Genomic DNA, 13,161 nt, shown 5'->3' with positions numbered 1-13,161 from the left:
CCCAGCACCGATCCTTGAGGCACTCCACTGGTCACTGGCCTCCAGTCTGAAAAACAACCCTCCACCACCACCCTCTGTCTTCTACCTTTGAGCTAGTTCTGTATCCAAATGGCTAGTCCTCCCTGTATTCCATGAGATCTAAGCTTGCTAATCAGTCTCCCATGGGGAACCTTGTCGAACACCTTACTTAAGTCCATATAGATCACATCTACAGCTCTACCCTCATCAATACTCTTTGTTACCTCTTCAAAAAACTCAGTCAAGTTTGTGAGACATGATTTCCCACACACAAAGCCATGTTGACTATCCCTAATCAGTCCTTGCCTTTCCAAACACATGTCCCTCAGGTTTCCCTCCAACAACCTGCCCACCACTGGGGTCAGGCTCACCGGTCTATAGTTCCCTGGCTTGTCTTTATCGCCCTTCTTAAACTGTCTTCTGCCACCTCACCTGTGAATATCGATGATACAAACATCTCAGCAAGAGGCCCAGCAATCACTTCTCTAGCTTCCCACGGAGTTCTCGGGTACACCTGATCAGGTCCTGGGGATTTATCCACCTTTAACCGTTTCAAGACATCCCGCACTTCCTCCTCTGTAATCGGTAATTTTGCAAGATTTCACCATCCATTTTCCTACAGTCTATATCTTCCATTTCCTTTTCCACAGTAAATACTGATGCAAAATATTCATCTAGTATCTCCCCCATTTTCTGTGGCTCCACACAAAGGCCGCCTTGCTGATCTTTGGGGGGCCCAATTCTCTCCCTAGTTATCCTCTTGTCCTTAATATATTTGTGCAAACCATTTGGATTCTCCTTAATTCTATTAACCAAAGCTGTTCGGAAACAAGAAACGAAATTACGAAGAAATCTCGCTGAAACTCTTGAGAAAGAGTCACTTGACCCGAAGGGGTAGCTCTGATTTCCCTCCACCGATGCTACCGCAGCTGCTCAGTTTTCCAGCGATTTCTGATTTTGTTTTTGATTGCCACTATCCGCCCTTCTTTCGGTTTTTATCGACTCTATCCAGTGTGTTTTAACACAGGCGGTTTCCACACACTCCCCACAGTTCAAGCGCAAAAATAACACTTCAACTCTCCCAAATAAATGCTACGGAAGGAATTAAAACTTTTTAATCTGTGGCAGAGTTAGGTGGACGGTACGAAGAAAACGTTCGAATTTCGTTAGCCTGCTGTTTCTGCGCAATTTTGTCGTTTGAGACTTTAAACACATCACATTCGACCATGTGATGACTATTTCGACGCAAGACTGATAACTCCTATTTAAAAGCAACGCCCGAACAGGGACTTGAACCCTGGACCCTCAGATTAAAAGTCTGATGCTCTACCGACTGAGCTATCCGGGCTCTGGTTGAAACGCGATTGCAGTGACACACACTGGTGAGCACAGAACAGTGTATTGATCTACTTTTGGCTTTGTGGGTTGTTTGCACACTTTTCCTTTCTCATTGGTTTCCCCTATTCCCACAGTGCGTTCACAATCACATTACATCTGCAACAATACATCTCCGATCCTGCACCAGTTCCACACTCTCTCATCTTTTTCTTTCTCTGCGGTTGACTTGCAAGTTGCTTCCTAAAAAAAATCAAAAAAAAAATTGCTCAAGCCTTCCAAAAAGTATTCACAACAACAAGGACACAAATTGCTCGTGAAAATTAACAGCTCTGGCAGCAACTGCCCAGAGAAAACACGGTTAATGTTTCCAGCCCAGTGAGAATTCGTCGCAGGTCACAAATTGCAATTCACCACAAGCTGCTCTCGATATAAAAAAAAACACTCCGTTTTCCAAATGGCTGCAACAAAATGTCTCAAGCAAAGCATACGACGTGTAAGCGCTGCTGTTGGATTGGGCTGGACAACGCCAAAAATCACACCACGCCAGTGGGCGGTGCTCCGGAACCATTTCTCAATTTATGTTGGTTCCATCGTGTAGTGGCTTTCACGTTTGCTTTACCTACAGCAGGTCTTGTGTTCGAGCTCCAGTGGAGCCATCGTGTTTTAGTGCACTGTGACTGAAATGGGTTGGGAAATTGTAATACCCCGCAATTTGGCATTCAAATCTGAACCAACAATCCAACGTGCTGAATGAAAGATTGACATGTCACGCAGGGGCCCAAGGGGGACCAGACAGTTCGACAGTCATAGAGGTGTACGGCACCGAAATAGACCCTTCCGTCCAACTCATCCATAATGACCAGGTATCCTTAGCTAATTTAGAGTCATAGAGATATCCAGCATAGAAACAGACCCTTCGGTCCAACCCGTCCATGCCGACCCGATATCCCAACCCAATCTCGTCCCACCTGCCAGCACCCGGCCCATATCCCTCCAAACCCTTCCTATTCGTATACCCATCCAAATGCCCCTTCAATGTTGCAATTGTATCAGCCTCCACCACTTCCTCTGGCATCTCATTCCATACACGCACCACCCTCTGCGTGAAAAAGTTGCCACTTAGGTCCCATTTTAATTTTTCCCTCTCCCCCTAAACTTATGCCCTCTAGTTCTGGACTCCTGCAAAGCAGGGGAAAGACCTCGTCTACTTACCCTAACCATGCCCCTTCATCATTTTATTAACCTCTATCAGGTCACCCCACCGCCTGCAACCCTCCAGAGGAAACAGAACCTGCCTATTCAACCTCTCCTGATAGCTAAAACCCTACAACCCTCGAAAAATGGTTGTAAATCTGTTCTGAACTCTTTCAAGTCCCACACCTGGGGACATGTGCAGGGTGTTAACTCCTCTTCTCGAAACGTCGACTCTCCTGTTCCTCGGATACTGCCAGACTGGCTGTGTTTTTCCAGCACGACAGTGTTCACTTCAAAAGGCATCTGGATGCGTATATGGATAGGTAGCCCCTCCCATCACCCAATATCCCCTACCTCACCATTGTATTATTGCTCCACACCCGTGTACTATTATACCCCGACACATACTGCCTGCCCAAGTACTCCCCTTTTGCCTCTCCCTCCACCACTCCTCCCAATCTTGCCCTTCCTGATTGGGCCACCCAGCGTTAGAGAGGGAAAGGGTTAAAAATGAGGGGGGTGAGGAAGGGGGAACACATTTACCCTCACTTTCTAACCTGCCTCTCTTTTTCTGCTCCTTCCCTAAGTTTTGCTTCTGCATCAATTATGAGACCCTCCTCTCCATTTTTCACACGTTGCATTTTGGCTCCCTTCACTCCCCCCCACTCCTCCGTGCACTGTCCCTTTTGCCCCTGTCCCCCCTCACTCCATTATGCCTCCTGACATAAAAGCCCCTCTTCACTTCCCTCTATGCCCTATATTCAACTAAGTTCCTGGGCTTTGGCTAAATGAGTCTGTGTGGACGGATTGGCCCATGACTGTATCGCCTCCCCGCAACTCCATCGATGTACAGCAAGATCCCAGTCCCAAAATCCCTCAGGAAGAGGATGTTCAGCCCATCGTGGCTGCCCCCTCCACTCCATGAAATGATGTTGGTCCTCAGGATTTGCCCCCGAATGGCCCCCATTAAATCCCATTTGCTGTGGAGACCTCTCCTCCTTGCTACCCCATCATGTCCCCAAACCGTGAGTGTGTACAGAGACTGATCATGGGATTGCACAGCAAGATCCCAGTGTCCTGCCATTCCCTGTCGCTCACCATCATTGAGAAAGGGGCTTTATCCCCTTTAACACCCGCCCAGTTTGTCCCTTTCCCCAAATCCCCCCTCCCCCAACATTACATTCCCATGGTTGTTCAGTCTGTCCCCAGTTTTGCACTCCCCACAAACCTTTCCCACCCACACCCTCCTGTCTAATTGCCCCCTGCTGGTGTAGCTTTATGTCCTCCACAAACCTATATCCCACATAGATTCCCCCTCCATATTTGATGCCCCCATCCTGTAGTACCTACTATTTTGCATTTCTCAACCTTGCCTCCCAACCAAATTGTACACCTCCAGAATTACCCCAACACGTTTGCCCCCTGCTAATTGTGCCCAGAACTGGAAGAGTAAAAGTGGGATGGGGGGGCAAGAGCATAATTTCCCTCATTTTGTCCCCCTCCATTTTCTGCCTCCCTAGGTTTGTAAACCTGCACCAATTAAGCAACTTGAGAGACCTCCTTCCCCATTTCCGAGCCCATGCCGACCCCTTGGATTTCTGTCCCCATCCAACTCTTGCACTTTCCCTCAAACCTTTTGGCCCCCACCTTGTCCTGGTCCAATTGCCCCCTCTGCAAAAACTGCTACCTGCGTCATTCCTCTCTGCCCCCTCACTGGGTATAAAAAAAACTCTGTGTCTCCATCACGTGCAAAAACCCCCATCATCCCGCCCTCCCCATTGAGCCCTAGCCCCTGGGCTGAAGGCAGTGAGGGCAGCGGGTGGATGTACACTGAGATAGAGGAGGAGATAGTGACATCTGTGTGATCAGATTATGCAGCAGTTCCCTCTCCACCTTTTTGCTCCTTTGTTCGCCCCTCCGTGGTAAAAATTCCAGAGACAGCCTGAACCCCACAATTCTTTTCTGTGTGTGTGTGTAAATAAACGACAAGGAGACAGGACAGTTTCTGATTATTCTCTCTCTTTGTCTCTCTGGTCCCAAGCCCTCCTCTGACAATTTCACAGGGCAGAAACGATGTGATTCTCTGTCTCTGCACCGTCCCAAGTTTCAGTTGCCGGATCCAATCTCCTCCTCGGCGGCTGGGAGGTTGCGGGGGGGCTGGGGAGGGGGACGCACAGAGAAATAAAAATTGAGTTGAAGTTAGGTTATTAGATTACTTACAGTGTGGAAACAGGCCATTCGACCCAACAAGTCCACACCGACCCTCTGAAGAGCAACCCACCCAGACCCATTCCCCTACATTTACCCCTTCACCGAATACTACGAGCAATGGAGCATGGCCAATTCACCTAACCTGCACATTTTTGGACTGTGGGAGGAAACCGGAGCACCCGGAGGAAACCCACGCAGACACGGGGAGAACGTGCATGGCACGGAAAGCACAGCAAGATCCCACCGTTCTCTGTCTTCCACAATCTCAAACTTTACCCCGGGGCACTGGTTCAGTTTAATTATTGCATAACATCTCACACACACATAAATGTTTCAGCGAGAACGACCATTATCTTGCTTTTCTTAAGAATGGGAAATTTTGAAAGGGTTTGAAAACACAACCGGAACCGGAACCCGAACCAAGGACACTCAGAGATGGATCAGGAAGTAGGGACTTTCTCTCGCAGATCTGAAAGATTCACATTTCGACCTTCGTCAGTATCTAATCTGTTCGGAAGCAAGAAACCAAATTCTGAAGAAACCTCGCTGAAGCTCTTGAGAAAGAGTCACTCGACTCGAATGGGTAACTCTGACTTCTCTCCACAGATGTTACCATAGCTACTCCCTTTTCCAGTTAAAAATCACACAACACCAGGTTATAGCCCAACAGGTTTAATTGGAAGCACTAGCTTTCCAAGCGCTGCTCCTTCATCACCCGAAAGCTAATGTGCTTCCAATCAAACCTATTGGACTGTAATCTGGTGTTGTGTGATGTTTAACTTTGTACACCCCAGTCCAACACCGGCATCTCCAAATCATTTTAACCTGTGGGAGTGTTATGTGGACGTTACTCAGAATGAGTTCGAATTCAGCTCGACTGATGTTTCTGTGCAATTTTGTCTTTTGAGACTTCAAACAAATCAGGTTTCACCATGTCACGCATTGATTGTTTGGAAAGGACTGAGAACTCCCATCTAAAAAAAAAAGCAACACCCGATCAGGGACTCGATCCCTGGACCCATAGATTGGATAACTGATGCTTTACTACCTTAACTACCCGGGCGCAATCGCACTCAGTAGTGCAGTGACACACGCCAGTGAAGAGAAAATATTGCATTGATTTAACTTTTATCTTTATGGGTTTTGTCGCACACATTTCCTTCCTAACTGCTTCCCCCTACTCTCACCATGCGGTCACAATCGCATTTCACTGGGAAGGTGGAGCAATAAATAGGAGGGGGTGGTTGGGGTAAAGCAGCTGAGTGTGCGGTAGGTAGATGGAAGCGGAGGTAATGGTGATAAAGTCGGAGAGGAGGGTGGAGCGGATCAGCGGGAAGCGGGATGGAGAGGCAGGACGTCATGAGGGCAGCAAGTCAGCTGCTCACTCGAACGGGCAGACCAAGTGTGAAACCCCCCTACACTGATATATGCAAAGACTGTAATACTGAACATTAAACAATCACTTTTCATTTTCTAATGCGTACTATGAACTAATGGATACAACATTTTTTTTTCCCTTTCTGTTTCACTCGGTTTGTGTATTTTGTATCGAAGATGCGTACCGGTGGCACAGTGGTTAGCACTGCTGCCTCACAGCGCCAGAGACCTGGGTTCAATTCCCGCCTCAGGCGACTGACTGTGTGGAGTTTGCACGTTCTCCCCGTGTCTGCGTGGGTTTCCTCCGGGTGCTCCGGTTTCCTCCCACAGTCCAAAGATGTGCAGGGTCAGGTGAATTGGCCATACTAAATTGCCCATAGTGTAAGGTAAGGGGTAAATGTAGGGGTATGGGTGGGTTTCGCTTCGGCGGGTCGGTGTGGACTTGTTGGGCCGAAGGGCCTGTTTCCACACTGTAATCTAATCTAATCTAATCTAAATCTAAAACCTCGGTATTTTGTAGCTCAAATGGCACCAAGTGGGCCTGTACAGCAGACCCTTCTCTGCAGAGACAAAAGAAGTGCGGATGCTGGGAATCTAAGTAGCTGCAGGGAGAAGCTGAATTGACTGGGTCTGTATACCCTGGAGTGTTGGAAGCTGACCGCGATCCAACAGAGGTTTATGAAACCATGAGGGAAAAGAATATGGGCAATAGGCAAGTTCTTTGTCGTGGGGTGGGAAAGAGGGCACAGATCTAGGTGAGAAGGGACAGGTTTAAAAAGGATCGAAGGGGCATTTTTTTTTCACAAAGAGGACGGTGCAACAATTACAATATTTAAAAGGCACCTGGGAGAAAGTGAGGACTGCAGATGCTGGCGATCAGAGTCAAAAAGAGTGGCGTTGGAAAATGCACAGCCGGCCAGGCAGCACCTATGGAGCAGGAGAGTCGACGTTTCGAGCATAACCTGCTGCACCTCGGATGCCAGCTGAAGGGCTGTGCTTTTCAGGGACCACGTGTTTTGTCTTGAAAAGGCATCTGGTTGAGAAAGCTTTTCAAGGGATATGAGGCTCATACTGGCAAATGGGACAAGATTAATTTAGGATATCTGGTCAGCATGGACGAGTTGTACCGAAGGATCTGTTTCCATCCTGCACAAATCTTTGAACCTGTGGCTCGGACAATGCTATGGACACAGCACACAAATGTTTCAGCTGGAACACGCATTATCTAGTTTTTAATAAGACTGATTAAAAGTAACAGGGTTTGGAAATGCAACCTGCACCCGTACTGGAACCCTGGATGCTCAGAGACACATCAGAAAGAAGGGATTTTTCCTCACAGATCTGAAAAATTAATATTGTTTAAATTTTGGCCTTTATCAGTATCTAATCTGTTCGGAAACAAAAACAGAAATTATGAGGAAAGCTTCCTGAAACTCTTGAGTAGGAGTCTGGGTGTGAGGGGAAAGATATGAAAGGGGCCGAAGGAGGAACTTTATTCATGCAGAGGGTGGTGCGTGTATGGAATGAGCTGCCAGAGGAAGTGGTGGAGACTGGCACAATTACGGCATTAAAACAGCATCTGAATCGAGACATGAATAGGAAGGGTTGAGAGGATATCGGCCAAGTGCTGGCAAATGGGAGTAGATTAGGTTGGAATATCTGGGTGGCATGGACAGGTTGGACGTAAGGGTCTGTTTCCTTGCTGTATATCTGTATGACTCTCTGACTCTACCATCCTTAGAAATGGGTTCTGAACCCTTTCAGGTTTCACAACTGGGGACTGGTGCGGGGAGTCAGTGGCTCACCAGCACGGGCACAGCACATGCGCAAACCTCCTGCACTGATCTACTGATAGATTGTATTACTGAACATTATTACCTCACTCTCATTTTTCTAACATATACTATTAACAACTGGAATGAAAGCAAAATTGTTTTGTTCCATCGATTTCTGCATTCTGTATCAAAGATGTGTACCTGGTACTGTTTACCTCAGATGGCGCCACATGCAGCTACACTGCAAACTTTTCTCTGTAAAGACAAAAGAAACTGCAGATGCTGAAATCCAAAGTAGTTGCAGGGAGAGACTGGATACGCTGGGTCTGTTTTCCATGCAGCGTCGGAGGTTGAGAGGTGACTTCATACAGTTTCATAAATTCATGAGGGCAAAGAATAGGGTAAATATAAAAAGTCTTTTATTCTGGGGACAACGTTTTGGTTGAGATGGGAAAGATTTAAAAGGGATCAAAGGGGCATTTATTTTCACGCAGATGATGTCGCGAGTATGGAATGATTTGCCAGAGGAAGTGATGGATGCAGGTAATATTCTAACATATAATAGGCATCTGGGAGAAAGTGATAACGGTGGGTGATGGAGATCAGCGTCAAAACGTGTGGCGCTGGATAAACACAGCTGGTCAGGCAGCATCCAAGGACCAGAAGATTCGACATTCATGTGAAGAGTTTATGCTCCAAATGTCGACTCTCCTGCTCCACGGGTACTGCTTGATCACTGTGCTTTTCTAGCACAACACGTTTTGACTTTAAACGGCGTCTGGAAGAGTATATAGACAGGGAGGGTTGAAAGGGATATGGGGCACTTGCTGCCAAATGTGAGTACATTAATTTGGGATATCTTTTCAGCATGGATGAGTTGGACTAAAGGGTCTGTTTCCATCTTGTACAAAGCTATGAAACTATGACTCTAAAAATTTCCTGGACACAGCAGATCAAGGTTTCAGACCGAACGCCCACTATCTTTCTTTTCCTAAGAATGGCAAAATGTAAGGGGGTTTGAAAACACAACCTGTTTAGTAAACCGAACCCTGGACACTCAGAGAGACAGACCAGAAAGTCGGGATTTTCCATCGCAGATATGAAAAACTACTATCATTCACATTTTGACCTTCATCGGAATTAATCTGTTTGGAAACAAGAGTCAGAGACAGAGTCACAGAAATGTATAGCACACAAACAGACCTTTTGGTCCAATTCGCCCATGCTGACCAGATATGCTCACTTAATGCAGTTCCATTCTCTATTTATCCTCATGCCCCTCATGATTTTGTCAACCTCTATAACGACACCCCTCAGCCTGCGATGCTCCAGGGAAAACAGCTCCAGCCTATTCAGCCTCTTCCTGTAACTCAAATCCTCAACCCAGGACAACATCCTTTTAAATCTTTTCCAAACCCTTTCAAGTTTCACAACATCCTTCCAATAGGAAGGAGTCCAGAAATGCATGCAATATTCCAAACGTGACCTAACCAATGTCCTGTACAGCTACAACATGACCTACCAACTCCTAAACTCAGTGTTCTGACCAGTAAAGGAAAGCAGACCAAAGGCCTTCTTCATTATCCTGACAAACTGTGACTCTACTTTCAAGGAACTATGAACCTGCACTCCAAAGTCTCTTTTTTCAAAAACATTTCCCAGGACTTCCCATTAAGTGCATAAGTCCTGCTCTGCTTTGTTTTTCCAGAATGCAGCAGCCCGCATTTATCTAAATTAAATGTCACCTGCCACCCCTCGGCCCATTGGCTGCTCTGAGCAAGATCCCATTGTGTTCCGAAGCGACCTTCTTCGCTGTCCACCCTCCAATTTGGGTGTCATCTGCAAACTTACTTTCAAAAAAAACTGCTGTTGCTCGGAAAGTACCCTCAAACTCTTGATTTGGAGGTCCCGGTGTTGAACTGGAGTGGACAAAGTTACAAATCACACAACACCAGGTTGCAATCCAACAGGTTTAGTTGGAAGCACCAGCTTTCGAAGCGCTGCTCCTTCATCACGTGGTTATCGCCTGATGAAGGAGCAAAATTTCGAAAGCTAGTGCTTCCAAATAAATCTGTTGGACTATAACCTGGCGTTGTGTGAGTTTTAACTATCAAACTCGTAAGAAAGAGTTGCTCAAACTGAAAGGATAACTGTGATGTCTCTCTCCACAGATGTTACCAGGCATGCTGAACGTTTCCAGCAAATTTCTGGTTTTGTTTCTGATTGCCAGCGACCACTCTTCTTTCGGATTTCATCTACTCTGTCCAATATGCTTCTGTCACTAAGCCGTTTCCACACACTTCCTACAGTTCATGGGCACGAACTGCACTTCAATACTGAAAAATAAACCCTCCAGTAGGCTTTGGAACATATGAACCAGATTCTGGATTAGAGGTGCTGGAAAAGCACAGCAGTTCAGGCAGCATCCGAGGGGCAGTAAAACCGACGTTTCGGGCAAAAGCCCTTCTTGCGAATCCTCTTGCAAGGATGCCTGCCTTGAAGAAGTTATCCTCCTCTCTCTACAAGGTATTCCTGATGAAGGGCTTTTGCCCGAAACGTCGATTTTACTGCTCCTCGGATGCTGCCTGAACTGCTGTGCTTTTCCAGCACCACTAATCCAGAATCTGGTTTCCAGCATCTGCAGTCATTGTTTTTTTTACCTAACATATTAACCAATGGGCGTGATTCGTGGCTTGAGTTCGAAAAATCCAGTCTGTTGTTTACTGAGCAATTTTCATTTTTCACACTCAAAGCATGTCAAAGATTGATTGCTTGGAGAACTGGGACTCAAAAAACAGCATTTCAACGGGTTCTTCGACACGGGACGCTCAGATTCGAAGCCCAACACTCTCCCCAATGAGATATTCAGGCTGGAGAAGTGATATTCATTGGTGAACACAGTCTTGAAAAAAATCAGGTTTTCTCACGTCACGAATTGATTGTTTAGAGACAGTACTGAGCAATCCGATTTTAAGACAGTGCCCGAACACGGACTTCAACCCTGGAGCCTCTGATTAAAAGTCAGATGCATTACGGACGAAGGTAAAGAGGCCCTGATTGCGAAATACCATCAGCGATACTGGTTAGTAGAGAATATTGCATTGATTTCGTATTTTCTGTCTGAGTTTGTCGCACAGATTGCCTTTCTCATTGCTTCCCCATATTCCCACAATGAGTTCACAATCACATTTCACCGGCACCAATACATCTCCGATCCTGCACCAATTCCACACACTCTCATCTTTTTTCTTCCTCTGCGTTTGGCTTGCAGACTGCTTCCTGAAATCCAAAAAAATAACTTCATCACTTCCAGCTCAAGCCTTCCAAACGCATTCACAACAACAAGAAATTGCTCGTGAAAAATCAACACCTCTGGCAGCAAATGTCGACAGAAAACACGGTTAATGTTTCCAGGCCAGTGAGACTCTCAGTGATGAGAGAGAGAGAGAGAAAAACTCCATCTTTCAAATGGCTGCAAGCAGAAGGTCTCAAGCAAAACACATGAGGTGTAAGCGGCGCCGTTGGACTGGGCTGGACAAAGTCAAACATCACACCACACCGGGTTTGTGTCCAACAGGAAGGACAGTGAGTGAACTGAAGAAGAGGCGGAACTCCGAAATTGTCTGGTTCCAAATCAAGCCAAACACAGGCACCTGTGATTCACAGATGTGACTGCTTGCCTATAGGTTCCATAGTGTAGTGGTTATCACGTCTGCTTTACACGCAGAAGGTCCTGGGTTCGAGCCCCAGTGGAGCCATCATACTTTCTTGCACCTTGACTAAAATGAGTTGCTAAATTATGATTACTTGCGGTTAATGTGTAATGATGTCAGTAAGGCCGTTTGGCAAGGTTTCTTCGTGTAGGCTATTGCACAAAATAGGGAGGCAGGGGATTTAGTGGTTTGGATCAGAAATTGGCGAGCTAAAAGAAGACCGACCGGTGGTGGTTGATGGAAAATATTCATCCTGGAGTTCAGTTACTAGTGGTGCACCCCAAGGATCTGTCTTGGGTCCACCTGCTGCTTGTCATTTTTATAAATGACCGAGGTAAGGGTGTTGGAGATGGGTTAGTAAATTTGGTGGAGTTGTGGATAGTGCTGAAGGAAGTTGCAGGTTACAAAGGGACATAGATAAACTGCAAAAGCTGGGCTGAGAGGGCGCAAATGGAGTTTAATGCGGATAAGTGTGAGCTGATTCACTTGGGAAGGTGCAAGAGGAATACAGAGTACTGGACTAATGGTAAGATTCTTGGAAGTGGAGATGAGCAAAGAGATCTCAGTGTCCATGCACGTAGATCCCTGAAAGTTGCCACCCAGGTTGATAGGATTGTTAAGAAGGTGTAGGGTTTGTTAGGTTTTGTTGGTAGAGAGATTGAGTTTCGAAGCCACAAGTTAATGTGCAGCTGTACAAAACTCTGGTGCGGCTTCACTTGGAGTATTGCGTACAGTTCTGGTCACCGCATTACAGGAACGCTCTGGAAACTTTGGAGAGGGTTCAGAGGAATGTTGCCTGATATGACAGGAAGGTGTTATGAGGAAAGACTGTGAAACTTGACACTGTTTTTGTTAGAGAGAAGAAGGTTGAGAGGTGACTTAATTGAGACATATAAGAAAATCAGAGGGTTAGATAGGGTGGACAGTGACACCTCTGATGGTGATGGCGAGGACAAGAAGCTTTAAATTGAGGGGTGATAGATATAGGAGAGTTGTCAGGGGTAGTTTTGTTTACACAGAGTAGTAGGGGCGTGGAACGCACTGCCTGCAACAGCAGTAGACGTGCCAACTTTAAGGGCATTTAAATGGTCATTGGATAGACAAATGGATGAAAACGGAATAGTGTAGGATAGATGGGCTTCAGATTAGCTCCAGAGGTCGCCACAACATTGAGGGCCGAAGGGCCTTTGGGGCGCAGTCATAGTCATGCATGTTCCATGTTCTCACTGCTTCCCCCTATTCCCACAATGCGTTCACAATCGCATTTCACCGGCACCAACCCATCTCCAATCCTGCATCAACTCCACACTCTCTCATCTTCTTCTTTCTGTGCGGTTGGCTTGCAGGTTGCTTCCTGAAGTCAAAAAATAAATTCACCACTTCCAGCTGAAGCCTTCCAAACGCACTCACAAGGAGAGGGACACAAATTGTTCGTGAAAATCAACAGCCCTGACATCAACTGTCGGGAGAAAACACGATTCATGTTTCCAGCCCAGTGAGACTCTCAGTGCTGAGAAAAAAAAAACCAAATCCAT

The 13,161-nt window shown here is 46.4% G+C and overlaps 1 long non-coding RNA gene and 2 other non-coding genes across 3 annotated transcripts; 1 reads left to right on the top strand and 2 right to left on the bottom strand.

Moving 5' to 3' along the window:
- Positions 1–1,129: 1,129 nt before the first annotated feature.
- LOC122544133 lies at positions 1,130–11,721 on the bottom strand. The gene is made up of 2 exons (XR_006310271.1): positions 10,574–11,721; positions 1,130–1,596 (listed from the first exon to the last, which is right to left on the bottom strand). It is a non-coding gene; the product is annotated as an uncharacterized LOC122544133 (long non-coding RNA).
- trnak-uuu lies at positions 1,294–1,366 on the bottom strand. Its single transcript has one exon. It is a non-coding gene; the product is annotated as a tRNA-Lys (tRNA).
- Positions 11,599–11,671, top strand: trnav-uac. The gene has a single exon. It is a non-coding gene; the product is annotated as a tRNA-Val (tRNA).
- Positions 11,722–13,161: the final 1,440 nt, after the last annotated feature.

The sequence above is a fragment of the Chiloscyllium plagiosum genome, chromosome 46, assembly GCF_004010195.1.
Source record: "Chiloscyllium plagiosum isolate BGI_BamShark_2017 chromosome 46, ASM401019v2, whole genome shotgun sequence".
Lineage (NCBI taxonomy): Eukaryota > Metazoa > Chordata > Chondrichthyes > Orectolobiformes > Hemiscylliidae > Chiloscyllium > Chiloscyllium plagiosum.
The sequence above is the reverse complement of the archived record's forward strand: the minus strand, read 5'-3'. Positions and strand labels throughout refer to the sequence as shown.